The following is a 20,198-nucleotide window of genomic DNA, read 5'->3' on the forward strand; positions in this document are numbered from 1 at the left end:
TCACTCTGTAGACCAGGCTGGCCTTGAACTCACTCTGTAGACCAGGCTGGCCTAGAACTCAGAGATCCACCTGCTTCTGTGCTTCTGCCTCCCAAGTGCTGGGATTAAAGACATGCCCCACCAGAGCCTGGCTTAAAAAAAAAAAAAAAAAAAAAAAAAAAAAAAGATAGAGCCTCACTGTGGAGCCCGGGTTGGCTTGGAACTCACTCCCTTTTGTAGACCAGGCTGGCCTCAAACTTGCTGGAATGCTGATAACAGGCTCATGGGAAATATTTCTTTCCTAAATTTTATGTGCATGTACATTTTGCTTACATGTATGTCTGTGTACCACGTATATACCTAGTCCCAGAAGCACCCCTGAAGAGGGCATCAGATCCCCTGGAAGTGGAGTTATGGACAGTTGTGAGCCACCATGTGGGTGCTGGGAGCGGAACTCAGGTCCTCTGCAAGAGCGTAAGTGCTCTTAACCACTAACCCATCTCTCCAGCACAGGCACAGAAAAAAAATTAAAGTTTATCTGCCAATACTCAGCCACTGTCCTAGTGGATGAAGAGTGGACTCTTCCCCTATGATGGGCAGCCAGGCAAGGATGGCCACCCTCACATCTCCTGCTCAGAACACGTCGGAAGTTCTAGCCAGAGAATCGAGCAAGAAGCTGAGTGAAAAGACACTGAGCTGGAAGGAAGAGGCTTACAGACAACAAGTTCACCCTTAGAGGAAGGGCGATGGGACCCCACACACAGAAAGCTCCAGCAGCCAGTGAATTCACCAGTGCAGCCAGACACAGCAGCAGAACACAAAACTTGCTTTATTTCTATCCTGGCTGTGAACTATGCAAATTAAAAAATTCTAAATGTCACCTAGAGTTGCACAAAAATGGGAATAAGTATAAGCAAAGGAGTAAAAGTACAGAACAATGGGAAACTAAACTACCTAAGTTAAAAACAACGCCAAAGCCCTGGTCACTGGCAAAATAAGGAAAAGAAAATCTGAATAAGATGTGAGAAATATTGCCTAGGGTTAAAAAAAATGCGGTATCGGGATAGACAGATGGTTCGGCAGAGAGGAGGAATACAGGACTTGGGTTCCCTCACAAGCACACACAGGGCAGCCCACAACTGTCCCCAACTCCAGTTCCAGGGTATTCGACTCCCTCTTCTGGCCTCTGTGGACACCAGGTACAAAAGCAGAGCATAGAGTAACATGCAGGCGAAACATTCATCCACGTAAAATAAAAATAAATCTTTAAAATGTTTCCTGAATTGTTTACATGCTCATTCTCCTCGAATAGATCCAAAGAGTCAAACCAACCCCAACCATAATCTCAGCAGGTATTTGTAGAAACTGATAAATTAATTCTCAAACTCACAGGGAAACTCAAAGGATACAGAAGAGTCCAAAGCAACCCTCGCTGAAAGAGTACCACAAAGTTAGAAGGCCTGATGTCTGAACAGTGCAAGACCCCTGGAGACAGACAAACAGACAGACAGATAGACCAACAGACCAAGAGAACAGAACAGGCCAGACACAGGCTCACACACCACATGACTAGCTGATCTTTTTTTTTCAGTCAGGCTTTCATGTAGCCCAGCCTGGCCTCAAACTCACTATGTAGTTGAGGATGATTTTGAACTTTTTATTTGTTTGTTTGTTGCTCTGTGTAATAGTCCTGGCTGTCCCGGAACTCACTCTGTAGACTAGGCTGCCTTGAACTCACAGAGATCTGCCTGCCTCTGCCTCCAAAGTGCTGGGATTAAAGGTGTGCGCCACCACCATTCGGCTGATCTTGAACTTTTTTGAAATAAAAAAAAAAAAAATTATGAGTACATGTATATGTATGTATATGAGGACATGAGTGCACCTGCCTGTGTAGGCCACAAGAGGGCATCAGAACCCCTGGGGCAGAAGTTACAGATGGTTGTGAGGCAACGTGGGTGCCCCAACCTGAACTTGGGTCCTCTGCAAGAACAGCAAGCTCTCTCAACTGTTGAGCCATCTCTAGAGCCCATGACCTTTGACTTCTGATCCTCCTGTCTCTACCTCCCAAACGTTGGGATTAGTCTTGCACCACCATGCCTGGTTTATGTGGTGCTTGGGGATCAAACTCAGGGCTTCCTGCAGGCTAGGCAAGCCCTCTGCCAAGTGAGGGACATCTCCAGCTGTAAGTAACTTACTTTTAAATCTGTCTCTCTGTCTCTGTCTCTCTCCTCCAACCGTTTTCGTTCTGTTTGTATTTATCTGCTGGAAATTTAACCAAAAGCCTGGTCCACGCAGGTGCTCCTCAACCCTGAGCTAAGGCTTCAGCACCACCCCCCCCCCGTAACTGATCTTCAACAAAGGAACACAAGGGATGCAGCACAGCCAGGTGAGCTTGCTAAGCAACAACAAGAAACATTACTTTATTTTATGCATGCATGCTGTGCACAGACATACATGCAGACAAAACACCTATATGCTTAAATAAATTTAATTTAAAAACTAATAAAAACTTTAAAACTTAAAAAAAAACTGTAGAGGATGATACTCTTGGGTTAGGCAAAGGATTCTTAGACACAACAACATTGGATATAAGTCAGAGAATGAAGTGATAAATAGGCTTAATCAAAATTAAAACCATCACTAGGCAGTGGTGGCACATGTCTCTAATCCCAGCACTCTGGAGGCAGAGGCAGGTAGATCTCTGTGAGTTCTAGGCCAGTCTGAGCTATAGACAGAGTTCCAGGACAGCCAGAGCTGTTACACAGAGAAACTCCATCTTGAAAAACCAAAACCAAAACCAAAGCAACAACAAAAACAAACAACAAAATTGAAACTCTCTCCTTTAAGACGGTCTTAAAGAAACGATCAGATAGCCCACAAACTGGGGTAACACTGTGTTCACACATCTTTTCTGGATGAAAAGATGTTCCACACCTCTGGTCCTTAAGGAAGCGAGAGTTCATGCTATAGGAGAACATCAGCCTCAACCAGTGTTGAGGAGGGGGAAGAGGAACTGGAACTTTCCCACACTGATGGGGGAAAACTAAAATGGGAACGTTACTCTGGAGAAGTTTGCTAGTTTCTTAAAGAGCTAAGCACACACCTGCCATCTTATCTAGCCACTTTTCTAGGTATTTACCTAAGAAAAGAAATACTTCTAGGTATTTGCCTAAGAGAAATGAAGCACAGATTCATAGGAAGAGTTGGATGTAATTGTCCATAAGGAGCTTTGTTTGTAAGAAGCAAACCCATCAGTAAATAAATGGTGACACACCCACACCATTGGAATACTACTCAGCTATAAACAAGGAAGAGCTACGGCAGATGCTGCAGCACGTGAGGATGATGGAGAGAGTACACTAGTGTGTCATTCCATCACAGAGAATGGGAGGGGCAGGTGGGAGGAGGGTGGGGGGAGGGCAAGGAGGAGATTACAGGGGTGACCAGGAAACTTTGGATGGTGGTGGGTATTTTCAGTTCCTTATCTCTAAATACGTATTGTCTATTATATGTCAATTACATCTCAATATAAGCTTTTTAAAAGAGGGATAAATCAAGGTTACACTAGGGATAAAGATTAAACCGGCATACCTTCACAGGCTCTTTTAACTTAAAGGTTCTAAAATTGTCTTGAAATTTTAAGACTCATCTGTTCACACATCCATAATCATTTATTTCCAGGATGCAGCAAGCCTCTCGACACCATTTGGAGATAACTATACTGAGATGCTGACACGCGGCAGGGTGATGCCATTCTAAATCACTCCTGCTCAGAAGTGACGCCCAGAGCCCAGAGCCCATGACTCCGTCACTTTATCAATCTCCAGGTTTGTTCCCAAACACAACAGCTCCTGCTCTGGCACCAGGATTAAATCGCCTCCCCCGGGAGGGAGTCAAGCCTCTAAAAGCCCTGCTTAGTAAGAGAGATGTGTTTCCACCAAAGACCAAGCACAACAGGAGGAAATAGGGGTGGGACCAGCATTCCTAGACAGTCACCTCCAACACGGAAAAGAAAGTCTTGGGCAGGTAAAATGGCTCAGTAAGCAAAGGTGCCTGCTGCCAAGCCTGATGACATGAGTTTGATTCCCAGGATCTCCATGGAGGAAGGAGAGAACCCACTTCTACCAGCTGTCCTCTGACCTCCACATGCTCGCTGCAGCATGCACACACACGCACAGACACACACAATAAAATTAAGTAAATAAATGTAATTTAAAAAGAAAAATCTCCACAGGGATGGGCCCACAGGAACCCCAGGTCCCGAGTCACAGCAGACACTTGTTCTGATTTTCAATTTTGTCTTTTTCCTTTTTATTATTTCTGACATCTTATCTATGCTTAAATAAACAATATTTTAAACCATGCAGTGGTGGTGGTGCACGTCTTTAATCCCAGCACTAGGGAAGCAGAGGGAGGGGGATCTCTGTGAGTTCAAGGCCAGTCTGGTCTACACAGGGAGTCCCAAGACAGCCAGGGCTACACAGAGAAACACTGTCTCAAAAAGCCTAAATAAATAGATAGTATTTTAGAGCTTTAAAGTTTACAGTGTGCCGGGCAGTGGTGGCGCATGCCTGTTTATCCCAGTACTCGGGAGGCAGAGCCAGGTGGATCTCTGTGAGTTCGAGGCCAGCCTGGGCTACCAAGTGAGTTCTAGGAAAGGCGCAAAGCTACACAAAGAAACCCTGTCTGGAAAAACCAAAAAAAAAAAAAAAAAAAAGTTTAAAGTTTACAGAAGTGCTGAGCAGAACACACAGGTTTCACACCCCACCCTCCCCAACAGTCACCCCCATTCAGAACTCACTCGCTATGCCAGCACAGCAGCTTTTACAGCGGACAGCTGTGCGGCACAGCCCCTAGGTTCTGACAAGTGTGTACTGGCCTGGACCCCTCCACTGCAGCATCATTCAGAACAGTTTCATTGTCCCCATTTCCAAAATGCCTGAGCTCCATCTCCTCAACCTCCCTCCCATCTCTCTATCCCAAGCAACCACAACCACTGATCTTTCCTTGTCTCTAAAGATCTGTCTTTTCCAAAGTTATAGATGGATAGTGCGGTCACAGGTTACAATCTCTTCAGATTGGTTTCTTTCATTTAGTAATTATGTTACACATTTCTCCCTGTCATTTTTTTTTTCTTTTTCCAATTTGGTAACTTGGTAAGTTATCTTTTTTTACTACCAAATAATATTCCATTATGTAGATATACCACAGTTCATTCATCCATTCACCTACCAGAGGGGGTCTTCACTGTCATTGCTTTATTTTTAATGTTTATTTTATGGGTTTCTTTTAAACTTTTTACTCTTTTATCAATTAATGCATTAAATTAATTAATTAATTAAAACTTTACTTATTAGCCAGGTGTGGTGGCACATGCCTTTAATCCCAGCACTCGGGAGGCAGAGGCTAGCTTGAGGCTAACCTGGTCTACATAGTAAGTTCCAGGAAAGCCAGGGCTATATGGAAAGACCCTATCTAAACAACAACTACCAAAAAAACAAACAAACAAAAACCCAAAAAACAGAAACAAAAACAAAACCTTACTTGTTTTGTTTGTTTGTTTGTTTGTTTTTAATATGGGAACAACTTACTATGACCACCACTTAGGACCTGGCATGAGTCGATCTAGCCACACAGGAGAATGTCCATAGCTGATGGGAAAGACGTGGAGTCGGTGTGTTGGTGAGGGCACAGGAACCGGAAGTTAACTTGCAGGTGGGAATTTATCAGCACAAGCACTTAGGAAGACTGTGTTGCAGCACCAACCAAAGCTGGCATGTTTGTCTGTGATGGGGAAACCCAGCCCTGGCTGCACTAAAAGGCATGCAGAGGAAAATGCAGAAGAGCGCTGTCCACAGTCAAGACCTGGAAGTGACCCAACAGCCTGTCAACAGTATCGGATGTGAGGCGGAGACATCCACTCAGCGTGGTACCCATTCATACAGCATCGAGGAAGCTTCCTGACAGAGCATGAAGAAGGGCACCCGGACAAAAGGAGCATTCCCCTTGCAAGGTCTAGGGCAGAATCCTTGTTGCTTAGAGGGCTGGGGCTCCTTGACCAGTTGGGTATGGTGGTCACATCACACTGGACAGGACACTCGGGGTCAGTGCAAACAAGACACAGCCTCTGTGTCAACTCACAAAATCCAGTTAGTCTCTGGCTGAGAAACAACATTCACATGGGGGCAAAGGCAGCTACAGAGAAACTGGACCACATCTGCACTTCACCCACAAAAAATGCCAATATCATCCACAACACCGTTGGTGAGCATCTGCTGCATGCCTAGCACCACCCCAAGGGCTTCATGGCATCCTTCCTTCTTCACAATGGTCTCCCGAGTAGGGACTGCCGCTGATCCTCTCCACTCGGAGAGGCTGAGGCAGGGAGCTGAGGTAACTTGCTTGAAATCAGGTAGTGAGTGGCACATCTGGATTTGCACCTAGGCATCAGGCCCTCATGTAAACCCTGAAACCCTGACAATAGTCCTCAAGGCTGCACACTCCTGGTGGACACTGCCCCAAACTCACTCCGTCTGGCCATCTTCCCCTCTATTTCCCAACAGGCCTCCCTCACTTTATTTGCACATATGGAGCCCCCTCTGTAGAAACGGTCATCTTGACCCCATGTGGGCAACCCTTCGTCCTTTTGGCCTCAGCTCAAGGGTCACCTCCTCCTGGAAGCCTCTGGGACCCCAGGCTGAATCCTCAGCTCGCACTGCCTCCCAACCTGGGCTTCGTCATGGCTTCACGTAATTTGAGTTTCCCAACAGCAAGCATGTATCCACAGTTCCTGCCTACCACAGGGCCTGGCACAGGATGACTAACTCAAGAATGAGTACACCCACCAGGCAGACTGGGGTAGGGATGTCTAGAAGGCTGCTACCAATGAATGGTGGCCAGAAGGAGGGACAGCAAGGTGGGTACGCTCCATCCATCCTGGGCATCTTTCTGATGGACAGGTAGAATTTGAGCCTCAGCACTTCCCTTGTCAGGGACCAGAACCTGCTGTCCTCCATCTTGCAGCTCTCACTCCCCTCACTCTGCCTAAGCCCCAGTGGGTGGTGTATTAATAAACGGGAGGGAGGGAGAAGGTCACCCAGCCTGCGAGCACTGAGCCGTCCTTGACTCTGGCACGCAGGCGCAGCTGAAAGGCGCTGAGGAAGGGGAGCACTTCGCCCGAGCATGTGCATGCTATTTCTGATTCCCAGCTGGCCAGCCTGGCCCAGTGCATCTGCTGTGGGAGCCTGGGCAGCCTGAAGAGCAGCGGGTGGAAGCAGTGACCAGTCACTCAGCCATGCTTGCACCTGACCTGGCCACAGCCATGCTGAAAACTCACCCACAGCTCCTCATGGCCAGCTGAGGTGACCCAGCTCCTCAGCCTGGCATTTGAGAAGAGCCACTCACTGCCTGCCTTCTGGTTGTCCACACCTACAAGCAGCCTCTTCCATGGGTCTTCACATCTGCTGTCCTTCCAGCCAGGAAGGCTGCTGTCTCCAGGTGTTGGCTCACTCCAGCTTAACTGCCAGGTCTCAGCAAGAACCATTCCTCCAAAATGTTGGCCCTGGTCACCACCACATCCCGATGCTCCTTGTAAGACTTCTCCTACGTCAACAGGTGTCCCTGGGTTATCTTAGGAGTCTGAGAGCCATCTCCTGATCTAAGATTTGGTCAGCTTGGAGGCCCCCACCTTCATGTCTCTAGCAATCGGTCCGCAGTAGCCATGAAGCCTCATAAGGGGGAAAGTGCTCACATTCTGAAATGGAGCAGAGGACGGAGGAGCTCCGAGGTGGAGCACAGGCAGGGAGCAAATAGTTGGATTTGTTTGTGACCTGGATATGAAGGGTCAGAGAAATGAAGCCCTAGGGGACAGGGAGAAAAAACGGGGAGCCACCCACCATCAGCAGAGGACTCCCTCTCCATGTTACACCTGCCATCACCAATGTCTCCTCCAGCAGTCAACAGCCTGGCTAACAGCTCTGGAAGGCTGGGATACTGTACCAGGTGTGGCTGCTCACAGCCCTGGCTTCCCCACCCTCACAAGCGCAGTCTACCCAGACCCAGTACAGAACAGAGCGTGTGGCCTGAATATATCAGCTCCCCAATGCGGGGTGCCCAGATGGGATATGGAGCTCATGGCAGGCCTGGGCGCTGGGAGAGCTGGACCACCTGCCCACAATTTACAGCTGTATCTCCTGACGGAGGGAGGTGCCCTGGAGCCCAAGGTCAGGGCTGGGTCTGGCAGAGACCCTCCAAGCAAAGGCCCACTGCCTACCCTCCCACCCAAAGCTGCTGCCGGGAATGTGGGTCATGCACAAACCAGGCCAGCCAAAAAAGGAGGATTCCAGGGAGGGAAGGACTCCAGCAGGGTCCCAGAGAGGCCTGGAGGTGGGGAGGTACAGGCATTCTGGTTCCTAGGCTCGATAGGGACCCTGATGGTTCCAAGAATTCTCTTTTACTTTCTGAAGCTCTCACAGAGACCCTACCCTATATACACCCGAGTACTGGCTCTCTTGGGCAGCTCTGTTGGCCCATCTTGACCACTGCCTTGTTCTCACCATCTGTCCCTCTGTGCTAGTTCTCTACACTGCTCACCTCCTCATCCTCTTTCTCACGCTGGTCTCTCAGGGCAGCCCAGGTCTTTCTGCAAGCCAGGGGCTAGGGAGGGGCAGAGGAGCAGAGCAGCCGTTTCTTATGCACCAGGCTCTGTTCTAGACACCGCGGCATTCGGGACCCCACTTCACACACGCATCAAGCCTTCAAGGCAGGCAGTGCCATGGGCACTCTTTGGGGTACAAAAGGAGAAACTTTCTGCCTGAGAGTTGTTCCTGTATCTGATCAGGGTCACACAGCTGGTAAACCTAGCTTCTAACTCACAAACCTTCATAATCACCTCACTCAGGGTGGGGAAGCTCTGGTGGCTTCCTCCAGGAGGCCCAGCCTGCGGTTTCCCAGGGTTCTTGGGACTGAGGCCCATACCCGCTTTCCATTCCTTTTTGCTTTCTCTGTATAAAACAAAACCAGGAAACAAACAAACAAACAAAAAACCCTACTCATGAAAAGAGCAGAAATGGCCTGCTGTGGACACCCCACTAAAGAAGCCCACAGTCTCCCCAGCCAGCCTCCATGTCCCGACCCACTCTCAGTCTGGGAAGGGCAGTGCTGGGTTCTGAGGCCAGTTCTAACCCCGGCTCCACCAGCAGCAGCTAGGTGACCTCAGGGATGCCATCTTTTTTCTTTGCCTTGTTTCCCCTCCTGAGAGGACACTGTTCTCCCTGCCTAGTCATTCAAGAGATGACAAACAATGCCATTCTCTGGCCCAGGCACCTGGCCATGTTGGGTCTCCACTGAGTTCCTCGGGTGGCTCCTGAAGGTGTCCCGGGTGGGACACCTGTGTAATATGGATTTCAACCACCAGCTTCAGGGTCCTGCTCCACAGGACTAATGAAGAGATAAGTCTGGTGGTAGGCAGAGAGAAGAGAGAGAGAGAGGGAGAGAGGGAGAGAGAAAATATGAATGAATGAATGAATGAATGAATGAGAATCAGTTTCCCAGGGTGGCACTGGGTCCTGGGCCCAGGAGAGGACAGGTCCTACTTCCAGGACCCCTACCCCCAAAGGAGTACTGTTACCCACCTCATTGGCCCTGGGTTGCTTCTTGTGATGGTGGACACACACACAGACAAGGTCTGACTCTCAGAGACCACTGTGCACCAGCACCCAACTACAGGTCCCTGTGTCCAGCTCCAAATGGTCCTCACTGTCACCCTTTGGGTCTGAAGATGGATGTCTGCCAGGCCTAAAATAATCCTTGGCACAGCGGGCGTTTGCAGGAGAGAGCATACACCAGCTGCAGGAACAGGCAGGCCACATACCAAGCTTACAGGACAAGAACAAAAAATGAAGCCAGGTGTGGGAACACAAGCCTGTAATCCCAGACCCGGGATGCTGAGGAAGAAGGACCTCGGGTTCCAGGCCAGCCTGGGCTACATAGTAAGTTGAAGGCCAGCCTGGGCTACATAGAAAGACACTAACTCAATGAATCAAGGAAGAGAAGGAGAAAGGAAACACACCTTCAGACTCTGGCTTTTCCCAGGTGGGAAAGACAGCTCTGACCTCTAGGCCAGCTTAACAGAGACCAGCCCACTAGCCTCAAAAACTATGGTGCCAGGCCAGATGAGGGACTGGCCTCCAGAAAGGGTTATGTTCTCAAGGCTGGGAGAGGAACAGAGAGGAAGTTACAAAGGGGCACATTGGCATGGACAGCTGTGTGGTTCTAGCCTCGTGATATACCCATTAAGGCGCCACCCTCCCCCCTCTCCTCCCCCCAGCTCCTCTGCAGCTGCACCTGCATGCACTGCTAGGCTCCACAGTGCCTGGGTACCACATCTAACTGGATGCCTGCTCATGTGTAGACTGGTTCCATCAGACTCAAAGGCCCCTGCATGCCCAAAGGCCCTCCCACAGTCTACCCTGCTGTGGGGTGCGGGGAACCACGAGGACACACAGCATAGGATTCCTGGAAAAGGAGGCCTGAGCTGAGCCTCGGATAATGAACAGGAACAAAGATTCTGGGGTAGGGCCCCCCAGGCCGCAGGGACAGTAAAGGCAGAGCCTGGGAGGCAGGTGACACACAATGTTATAAAATACCCTGGTCCTCATGTAGTGCTGCAGGAGCAGGGTCACTGCAGGAGATGGGTGACAGAGCACGCCAACTGTCATGCTGGGGGCTGGGTGTGGTCCTAAATCAGACATAACTGCCTGAGTGTGAGACACAGGAGCAGACCTGAGGGAAGTCTGGGAAGCGATTGGCTGTCGTAAGCTGCAGGAGGAGCCCACGTTCCTGGTTGCTGTTGAATCCCAGGCCCACCGTGAGGGATCCAGAGAAAAGGCCACCTCTCTGCCCACCTCTGAGAATGACCTTGCCATTCATCAAACCCAGCCTTGCAAATGCTTCCTGGAAGCTTTGGGCTACAGTGGGTCACGGTGACAGCTCCCAGGCTGCCCACTGCTGGTGCCCCTGCCCTGGCCGGCGTCAGCAGAGGGAAGTGCAGACTGGGTCAGCAGAGGCTGGCCAGCTTTGGTCTTGGCCCTGGCAGGTGGGCAGGCAGCCAACGTTCCATGCCAGTGCCGGGAAACCTGGCAGATGCTGGTCAGGAGAGCACTGTGGGCCTGCCCTGCTCTGGAGCCATCTGTGGCTCCCTAGTTTCTTTCATGGAGAAGCATCCACACAGGAGAAGCTGGAGAGGGAGGGTCCTGCCATACCCCAGGCCACCTTAGGAGAGCGGCTCAAATGTCCTAGAGCAGACTGGGCAGTGGACAGGGCCTCCGCCAGCGGCGGCCATGGTGGACTCTACCAGTCCACATCCCACCACGTTTCCGGTCCTACCTAGGCAGCGTGTCCTCATTTTCTACATACTTGTCAACAGTCTTCCTGTAGCCAATCAGACCATGAGGCCCAGCTGACTAACTCACACCAAGATCCTCCTTGCGCTCTCCATGCCACATCCTTGGCATTCCATGCTGCCCCATCTCAGGGCTCTGTACCAACCTTCCCGGCCTCAGGTCACTTCCTGGGAGGGACAGTCCACCCTGACGCCCAGCACTAGCTACAGTATTCTGCGTGGTAGCAGCGCCTGTCCCTGCCTTGAGTTTACATTCATCCAGAAGGTTATGTAACGACTGCAGGCCTCCCAAGAGGATCACGGCTCTGCAGGGCAGGGACCAGCCACTTGTTCACTGTGTATGCCCAGCATCTGCTCAGGGCATGGAGCACGCACTTGACATGTGTTTGCTGAAGGAATACTTCAGAGTAAGAAGGGAAGTAGAGGGGGAAGCCCCAAGGGATGACAGTGTCTACATTATCCCCGTCTCAGTGTTCAAAGGATCCGACAAAAAGCCTGGCCAGAGTGGGGGCGGTCTCCATCCACACCGGACACACATACATCCCCCATATGCTGGCGTACACCCTTCCACATGTCACAGACACACATGGCCCACATGGACCGTGCAGATGCCTTCACACACACACACCATATACACTTCCCGCATACACACAAACACTATACATACATACTAGGTATATTTTTCCATACTTCACACACACACACACACACACACACACACACACACACACACACACACCATACCTACCTTCCCACACACCATATACATGCGCACCACACATACATACCACATGTACCTACTTACATGCCACACACATACATAACATACATCCATACCACATCCACCTCCCCATACACCTCCACAAACCATATGTAACCTCACATACCACACAAACATCCCCTCACACCACATATATGCCCCATACACACACATATCATACATATACCACACACGTCTCCCCTCACATCACACATATACCACAGATACACACACATACATACCATACATATCACACATACCTCCCCATATACCACACAGCATACATGCCCCACACATACCTCCAACACACCACACATTACACACACACACACACACACACACACACACACACACACACCCTATATACATACCGCACATATACATACAAGCACACTACACATGTGACATCTAATGGGACGGCTGAGGCACCCATCACATCACCATGGACCTCTCCATCACACTGCACTTTCTCAGAGAACCTGGAAGGTCAGGTGAAACTCACAGAAATAGGTCTGACCCAGGGCTGAGCAGGACCCCAGAGTCACCTGGAGCTGCTGCCTCTGCCATTTCCACACGGTCCCTGGGAGTTCTCACAAGTGCCTGGTCCTCTAGGAATCCCTCACAGCCCAGAAGTGCCAAGTCTCTGAGAAGGCAAGATGTGAGATGCTCACACCTCCTTACTTGTGACCACAGCAGCACCACGTGGGGCCTGGAAGATGGGCGAGGCCAACCCACACCACTTCCATCTCCCAAAACACAGAGAGGAAACTAAGACCAAAGAAGACTCAGTCACCAGGTGGCCTCTTGCCTGGACTGTCAGGTATACATACCTGGGTTCAAATCCTACCCAACCACCGTTGGCTCAGTGCCCCTCCTCCCTGCAAGCCCGTCTCCTTGGACAAAAGCAGAGATAAGCACAGCACCCCACTCCCTATGCATAGAAAACATTGGTGGCAGACGTCTGGAAGCCATCACTACCCCAGGCAGGTTGCATGCAGCCAGGCAGCCTCCAAAGAGGTCATTACAAAGCTGCAGAGCCCAGAGCCCAGCCCCACACACTCCATGCCGTCCAGTAAAGGAGGACACTGGGGCCTGGGGACCAGCAAGGCCCTGGCACTCAGAGCCTCCAATGAGCTCCAGCTCCCCAGGGACCCAGCAGAGCTAAGAATGCTGGACTTGGCAATAGCCCGGGGAGGCAGGCAGGCAGGCAGCTGGGGTGCTGGAGTGGTGGGAAGAACCTTTCCCCCATTTTTAGCAAAACCGATCTCCGTTTCCAAGCTGTACTCCACAGTGCATGGCCACGTCACTAGCACAGCGCCCAGTCAGCCTGCAGGAGCAGTTGAAGGACAGAGGGTGGTGGGGAAGCCAGGCAGCTGTCAGGGTGAAAACATAAAACAGACTCCTGAGACCTACTGGAGGGAAGTCCAGCTTAGTTCACCCTGTAGATCCAGAGAGCTGAACTGACAAAGACTCAGACGGCACCCCCAGGCCCCAAAAGAGATGGAGAGCACGGGGCTCAGAGAGGTGCCAGGTCCTGAGTCAGGACACACAGCCACGAAGTAACAAGCAGTTCACCATCCTTCTCACGGTCCCTTAAGCACACAGCACATACTCCTGACATGTCAAGAAAGAAGCCCTATGACCTGCCAAGAGCCTGTCCCTACACAAAGACAAATACCTAAACCCAGTAGGCCAAGTGCTCAAAGCCCCAAGACCAGAACCTTGGGGTGCGTGGTGTCCCGGTGCCTCCCAGTCAGGATGGTTCCTTAATCACGTCTGGGGCCCCATGCAATGCTGGGCACACAGTAAGCACTCAATTTATGCCTCAGCTGGTCTTGCTTGGTGTATATGCTAGGGTTTCTGCCTCACTCCTGTATCATCAGACAGACTCTGACCCCATCCTGGGCTCCCTCACCATGAGCCCCCTAGAGCACCAAATAGCCCTCTGATCATGTGTAAAGCCAGTCCTAGAGATGGGTCCCTGTCCCTGTCCCTGTCCCTAGGGGCCTGCTGCTCTGTTTCAAAGGAAGGGAGTCTGCTTGTTTGTATGTTTGTTTGTTTTTTCCAGACAGGGTTTCTCTGTGTAGCTTTGTGCCTTTCCTGGAACTTACTCTGTAGCCCAGGCTGGCCTCGAACTCACAAAGATCCGCCTGGCTCTGCCTCCCCAGTGCTGGGATGAAAGACGTGCGCCACCACTGCCTGGCGGGAGTCTGCTTCTTAACTGAACAGTCCTGGGAACCAAATAACTTCTTTCCTTTCCCTGGTGGGCTGGTAGTTGTGGCTACTTATCACCATGTAACCTCCTCACACCTTCGGGAGTTTTAAGGATGGGTCACATCCCCCTTTAGGACCCCCCCCCTTCACAGTGACCATGGCAGTAGAGCTCACACTAGGCCTATGGTAGGCTGAGAGACTTGTCTGCTGCCAATGCCCTTGAATTCCAAGGATGCCTTGGGGCTGCCTGCCTACACCAGGTGGGCATCCACCTTTAGTGTAAATGATCAGGTTCCCCATGGCCAGGAAGGAGCCTACTACAGCTGACCCCCACAAACCTCATACTCCACCTCCTTCTGGTGAGTGAATGGGAACTTCAGGATCCCCCCAGATGATTTGAGCTAAGTAAGGTGCACCTCTAAACTCACTTAGACCCAAACACTGGTATAAGGGCTTTGCCACCAATGTGGCCTTGGACCACTTACTTATAGCTCTTCATGTCCAGTTTCCTCACCTGTAAAATGGGGCTAATAAGATAAGGGGATGGTAGAGCCCGAAGCAGACACAGGGTGCTTGGAGTCAGTATTTACTAAATAGCGGGCCTTGAACCATACTTAGTTCTGGGAGATGGTCAATGATGCTTTGTCAAGACGATAGTTGTTGTTTTTTTAACTGTCAGCTGCTGATAACGGCTGTTATTATTATTATCACTGTCAACATTAGCAGGAATCTCCAAGCCTGGTTTTGCAACCAGCCCTGGTGAGGGGTGTAGCAAAATTCTCCAAACAAAATGTGCTTCCATTCATTTTGGGTTTTTGAAAAGGCCACGTCAGACTGCTCGGTGGGAGGAGGCGGCATTGCGAAACCCAGCACAGAAGGATCCAGGCTGCTCCTCAGCTCAGGAAGTGATGTACCATCTACTCGAGAGAGGCCTTGACACAATGGCCACCCCCTAGGGCCCAGTGATTGGGGTTCCCGGGCTGTGGGCCCACTCTCCAGCCTGTGAGTGACCTTGGGCAGCTCCTGCACCTCAGTTTCCTCATCAGTTAAATGAAGGTATTTGCTCTTCACTCTTACAAAGGGGATGACCAGAAAATGCAGAAAGTAGATGTATCCTGCACACAGCAGAATGCTAGACATACCCTAAAGGCTTCAGTCTTGGCCTGAGGTTGTTGCCAGGAGACTACTGAGTAGATGGACAAAGAGAATCAGCAACACACACACTGTGAACCACATATATAAAAGAAAGGTAGTCATGGCTCAGAGACCAACCACACGAGTGGAGTGGGCATGTATTTGCCTTTTCATCCTCCACCACAGGAAGCCCTGCTGGGTAAACAGCCTTACCCAAAAGGTGCCCAGTCAGAGTTCACTTAACAGTGCGGTCTCTACCTAAGCCAGCCCCCTTCAGCTCCTAGAAACTGCCAAGCCTATCAATCACTCTGTGGACCACAGCCCTGGGCCTGTTCATACCCAGTCCTTCAAACCTACTAGAGCGACCAAGCCCCACCCTGCACCCCGTAGAGCTCACAGAAGCAGCCCACCTTCATGACCAGTGTCCCCGAGGACCACTCAGGAGGGCCACCTCTCTTATCAGGACACAGGCCTTCCTGATTTTATAAATGTCAGTGAGGTCCTCAGCCAGCAGGGCTGCTCCTCCACCCTCTATCCACCCAAATCCCTAAGGCTTCCAAACCCAGACCAGCACGTGTCGTCTAGGGTATGTTTCCAGCACTGGGTGGCATGCGTCCCCAGGACAGGATCCAGTTTACTTACTGGATCTCCTTTGGTTTGACTCTATGTGCTCAGCCTGACACAGCACTGAGTGCTGAGTGGAGCAGGAAACACTAGAGGCCCAAAGATGGAATGGCAGACAAGGAACCAAGTGAAAAGCCAGCAGGACCCACCAAAGCAACAAGGGGTAACTAGGTAGGCAACTGATGTGAACTCATGAGCTGATGCAGGAACAGGTGCGAGACCACAGGGCTACAGGGGTGGGCGCCCAGAGATGCAGGACCTACCTAAGCATGACCTCGGCCTCTGCCAGGACCTCTGGACTCCCGCGGACACACTGGGATTTTAGAGGCCACAGACCTATAACTCCCACAAGCTTGACAAATGCCTCTGGGTGTACAGAGCCAGCTGGAGGCAGGAACCCAGAGGAACAGTCATGTGGGCAACTGGACCTGGCCAAGTCTCCTCCATGCCCAATGCCCAGCCCTCCACTTGGAATGGTCCAGTTCACATTCACCCACTCAAACCAAAAAATAAAATAAATAATAGGACCAAGTCCCCTCAGCCAGAAGACCAGTCCCCAGCACAGGGACGCTAGCAGGAAGGTGTGACAGACACAGCCCCTCCCACATCCATCACACCAAGTGCTGTGCACTACAGAACTCGGGCGGGACAGTAAAGTTACAGAGGTCTTGGAGCTGTGCAGATGTTGGTAGGGACACAGAGTGGCCTGGGCATTCAGGAAGTAATTACTTGTAAAAGTAATATTTAGGATGAAGCTAGGCTGATAAGCATAGTTAAGTAGGTAAAGTGGGGGGCGGGGAGGGGGGAGGAGGCAGAGAACCCAGCATGCTCAAAGACCCTGAGGCTCAAGGCAGCTTGAACGTGTTCCAGGATCCGAAAGCAGGCCAGGGAGAGCAGAGCCAGAGAGAGAGAGGAGGTGGGGGACAAGATGCAGCTGAGAGGTAGTTGCGGTGGGAAAGAGGCTGGGCTTCATCCTGGCAGCTGTGGGCATTTATTGGGCACCAACTATATGCTTTCCCAAAAAGAGAAAATCTGAATTCAGATTTTTATTCATTCGCATTTCAGAATGTTTAAATGGAAATACTGAAGTGCACTGGAGTCCGAGGAGGCTATTTTTAAATGCTTGTTCAAATAAACAAATCTCCATCAATCACAGCTGTATGGGAGGGGAGGGACCACCAGCTCTCTGCCTCATCAAGTGCACTGGACACCATCCCGCGGTGTGTAGCTACACCGGCATTTATGAAGCCAGATGCCTGTGAGCCACAAAATCCCAACAAGATGCCAGTGGGTGCCCCGACACACAAGATACGTCACTGAGTCCTCTGGAAGCTCCAAGCACACTTCCACCTTCAGCTCCCAAGTGCTGCGCAGCCTTCCTTCAAAACAGCAACCTCGGCTGCCAAGCAGCCTTGCGCCCCGGGGCACAGCCCTCAAACCTGCCGCTCATCTCCGGCTGACACCAGCAGGATGCTTCCTGGGTTCCCGATTCTGTAATTCAGTCATCAGGCCCTGCCTACCCGACACTTTCTCTTGAGTCTGGGCCCTGCCCACCTCGCCAATGCCCAGCCCAGCTCCACCTGGCCTAAATGGACGAGGGCGTCACGGACACCACTCACAGGCACCCCAGCCCCAAGAAGACCCACGAACTCTATCCCACCCCTACCCCAATAGACACAGGCACACACACGCCTGGCCCACGTGCACAGACAGCACAGCATCTTCAGAAGCTCCTGGGAACATACTCGGAGCTTGTGGAGCAGCCGCTGAAGCCCAGCTGAGGGGGAGGGTGGCCCCCAACAGTGGTTCCTAACACTAGAACCTCAGCCATCAGCCCGGAAACGAGCTCTGCGGCCCCACCCAGCCCCGTTGTCAATAGTCTGGCTCAGGCCCCTCGGGCCACCCTTGGCCCAGGCAGCCCACAGTTCTCGATACAGAGGAGTAGGGGAGAGAGAGGTAGCCACCTGAGGGACAGAATTCCACAGACTCCTCCAACAGGCATTCTGCCATGGTCCTGTACAGCTTCTTGCCATCACCTCTAGCCTTGCAGAAAAAGGTGCCCTCCTCCAAGTGAAGCCACAGAGGCAGAAGGACCCGACCCTCCCCCACCTCACAGGAGGTGCCAGGAGTAGAGGCGGGGCAGTCCAGCCTCCCTACGGCTGGGGACTGCAGCCCCTCCCCCTCTGTCATTTCTACACCCTCCCCATCAGTACAGCCCTCCAAGAGTGGGGTTCCCCATCCTCAGGGTACCTCCGTCACAACTGGCCTTCACCCACCCACCTACCCACCACCCTTCCCCCATTTCATCCCCCCCCCCCAACATCAACAGTCTATGACAGCCCCACACAGGCAGTGTGGGAGAACGCGAGAAAGGAGATGGATGAAGGGCCGGATGGGGAATCCGACAAGGCAGGTTCTGCCTAAAGAGGCCCGGGGACTATCACTTGCCCAGGTAGCACATGTCCCCTCCCAGCAGGCCCAGCACATCTGGACCCAGCTGGCCTCTGCAGCCACCTGGGCTACCCTCCACCCGCTCCGCACGCGAACCCCCTTTCCCGCGGGGCGCCGCACGTGGGGGCCTCCGGTGGCCATGTGAGCGCCCCCCCAGCCCAGGTGCCAGGGTCGCCCGGCCCCTCCCGGACACGCGACAGCGCCGGGGGCGATGCGGCGCGGGGTCGTCCGCCCCCTCCCTGGATGCCGGGTCCCGGGGAGAGCCCGGGAAGGGGACACGAGCGTGCGGCAGGCTGAAGGCAAGAGAGCCCGGACCGCCCCGACACGCGGCCGGGAGGGGGCTGCAGCGGCGGCCGCCTGCGGATGGAGGGCCGGCAGCGGCTCCTGCACCCGGGCCAGGAAAGGGCCAGCAGCAGCATTGGAGGGGCCGGCCCGCATCGTGCTCCAGGCCCTTGCGCCCTGGCCCGTCGGAGGATCCGGGAGACCCCGCCGCTGCGCGCGTCTGTCCCCGGGGCTGGCCGCGGCCCGGGGCTGCCCGGGGTCTAGCCTCGGAGGATGGTCTTGACGCGTGCCACCCCCGCGCGCTCACCTGTGCCCGCCGCTCGGCAGCCTCGGTCCGCTCGGCCTCTGCGCTGCGCCCGCCCCGCTCTGCTCGCTCTGCTCGCTCTGCTCGCTCTGCTCGCTCGTAGCGTAGCTCGCCTAGGCCCCGGCCCCGGCCCCGGCCCGCGGGCGCCCCATGCCTCTCCTCCGGCCGGCGCGGCGCCCCAGATGCGGCTGCGGGAGGAGGAGCCGCGCGGCCCCGGCTCCCCGAGAGCGCCGGGGAGGGGGCGGGGGGCGGGGAGACGCGCGCGGGGGAGGGGGCCGCGCGGCTGCGCCCAAAACCAGGCGCGGATCCGGCCGGGGGCCCGGGGCTGCGGGGGACCGCGGGGGCCGCTCGGGGGCCGGCGCGCCGGCCCGGGGGAGGGACGGGAGGAGGGACGCCGCAGCTGCGAGCGCTGGGTGTGTAGCTGAAAGAGCGCTTGGGAATCTGCGGCCGGTCGTCCAGAGAGGGCAGGCTACCGGAGCGAGGTTACACAGCGCGGGCCCGCGGTGGCGCGCGAACTTGGAAACCTGGGTTGTTGAGTGGGTCAGCAAGAACGCGTGTTGGCCGTGGCTGCGCTCCCTGTAGAGTAGGGAAATTGAGGCTCCAAAAAGATGAGGCTGGTCTAGGTCGCGCCGCGGGAGTCAGGCTTCTAGCCCCCCCCCCCCCCGTTTCCCCGCTGGGGTTCCTGCCTCTAGGATCGGGTGCCCCCTCCCGGTGACCCGCTTCCTGCAGAACCCTTGTTTTGGGCCGCGGTACCTGGCTAAATGCGTCTCTGGAATTAGTGGCTCGGCACCTGTCCTACCTCTCCTGGGGGTTTCTGTGATCACAAACTAGAGAGGCTCTCCCTGAGCCCGTGTTTCCACCTGCACAGTGGGGACAACATAGCATCTATCGTCTCAAGAAACCCAAGAAATGAGTATAAGCAAGCGCTCCTTGTTGGATCATGGCTCTCAGGAGGTGTCATATGGATGCACCTCCTCCCCTGGCTCCCACACAGCCATCCCTGGAGAATACCAGGTGTGCAATCAAGGCTCCTCACAGTCCTCTTTCTT

At 53.0% G+C, this 20,198-nt stretch overlaps 1 protein-coding gene across 2 annotated transcripts in view; it reads right to left on the reverse strand.

Annotated features, from left to right (window-relative positions):
- The window catches only part of Dlgap4 (DLG associated protein 4), a 154,424-nt gene extending 134,655 nt beyond the window's left edge, over positions 1 to 19,769 (reverse strand). Inside the window, exon 1 of one of the 2 annotated variants that reach the window (XM_036186424.1) lies at positions 19,153 to 19,769. The gene's annotated coding sequence lies outside the window, so the exon portion shown is untranslated. The remainder of the gene's footprint in view (positions 1 to 19,152) is intronic. The other variant, XM_036186423.1, reaches the window with a different exon arrangement.
- Positions 19,770 to 20,198: the final 429 nt, after the last annotated feature.

Source organism: Onychomys torridus, chromosome 4 (genome assembly GCF_903995425.1).
Source record: "Onychomys torridus chromosome 4, mOncTor1.1, whole genome shotgun sequence".
In the NCBI taxonomy this organism is placed as follows: domain Eukaryota; kingdom Metazoa; phylum Chordata; class Mammalia; order Rodentia; family Cricetidae; genus Onychomys; species Onychomys torridus.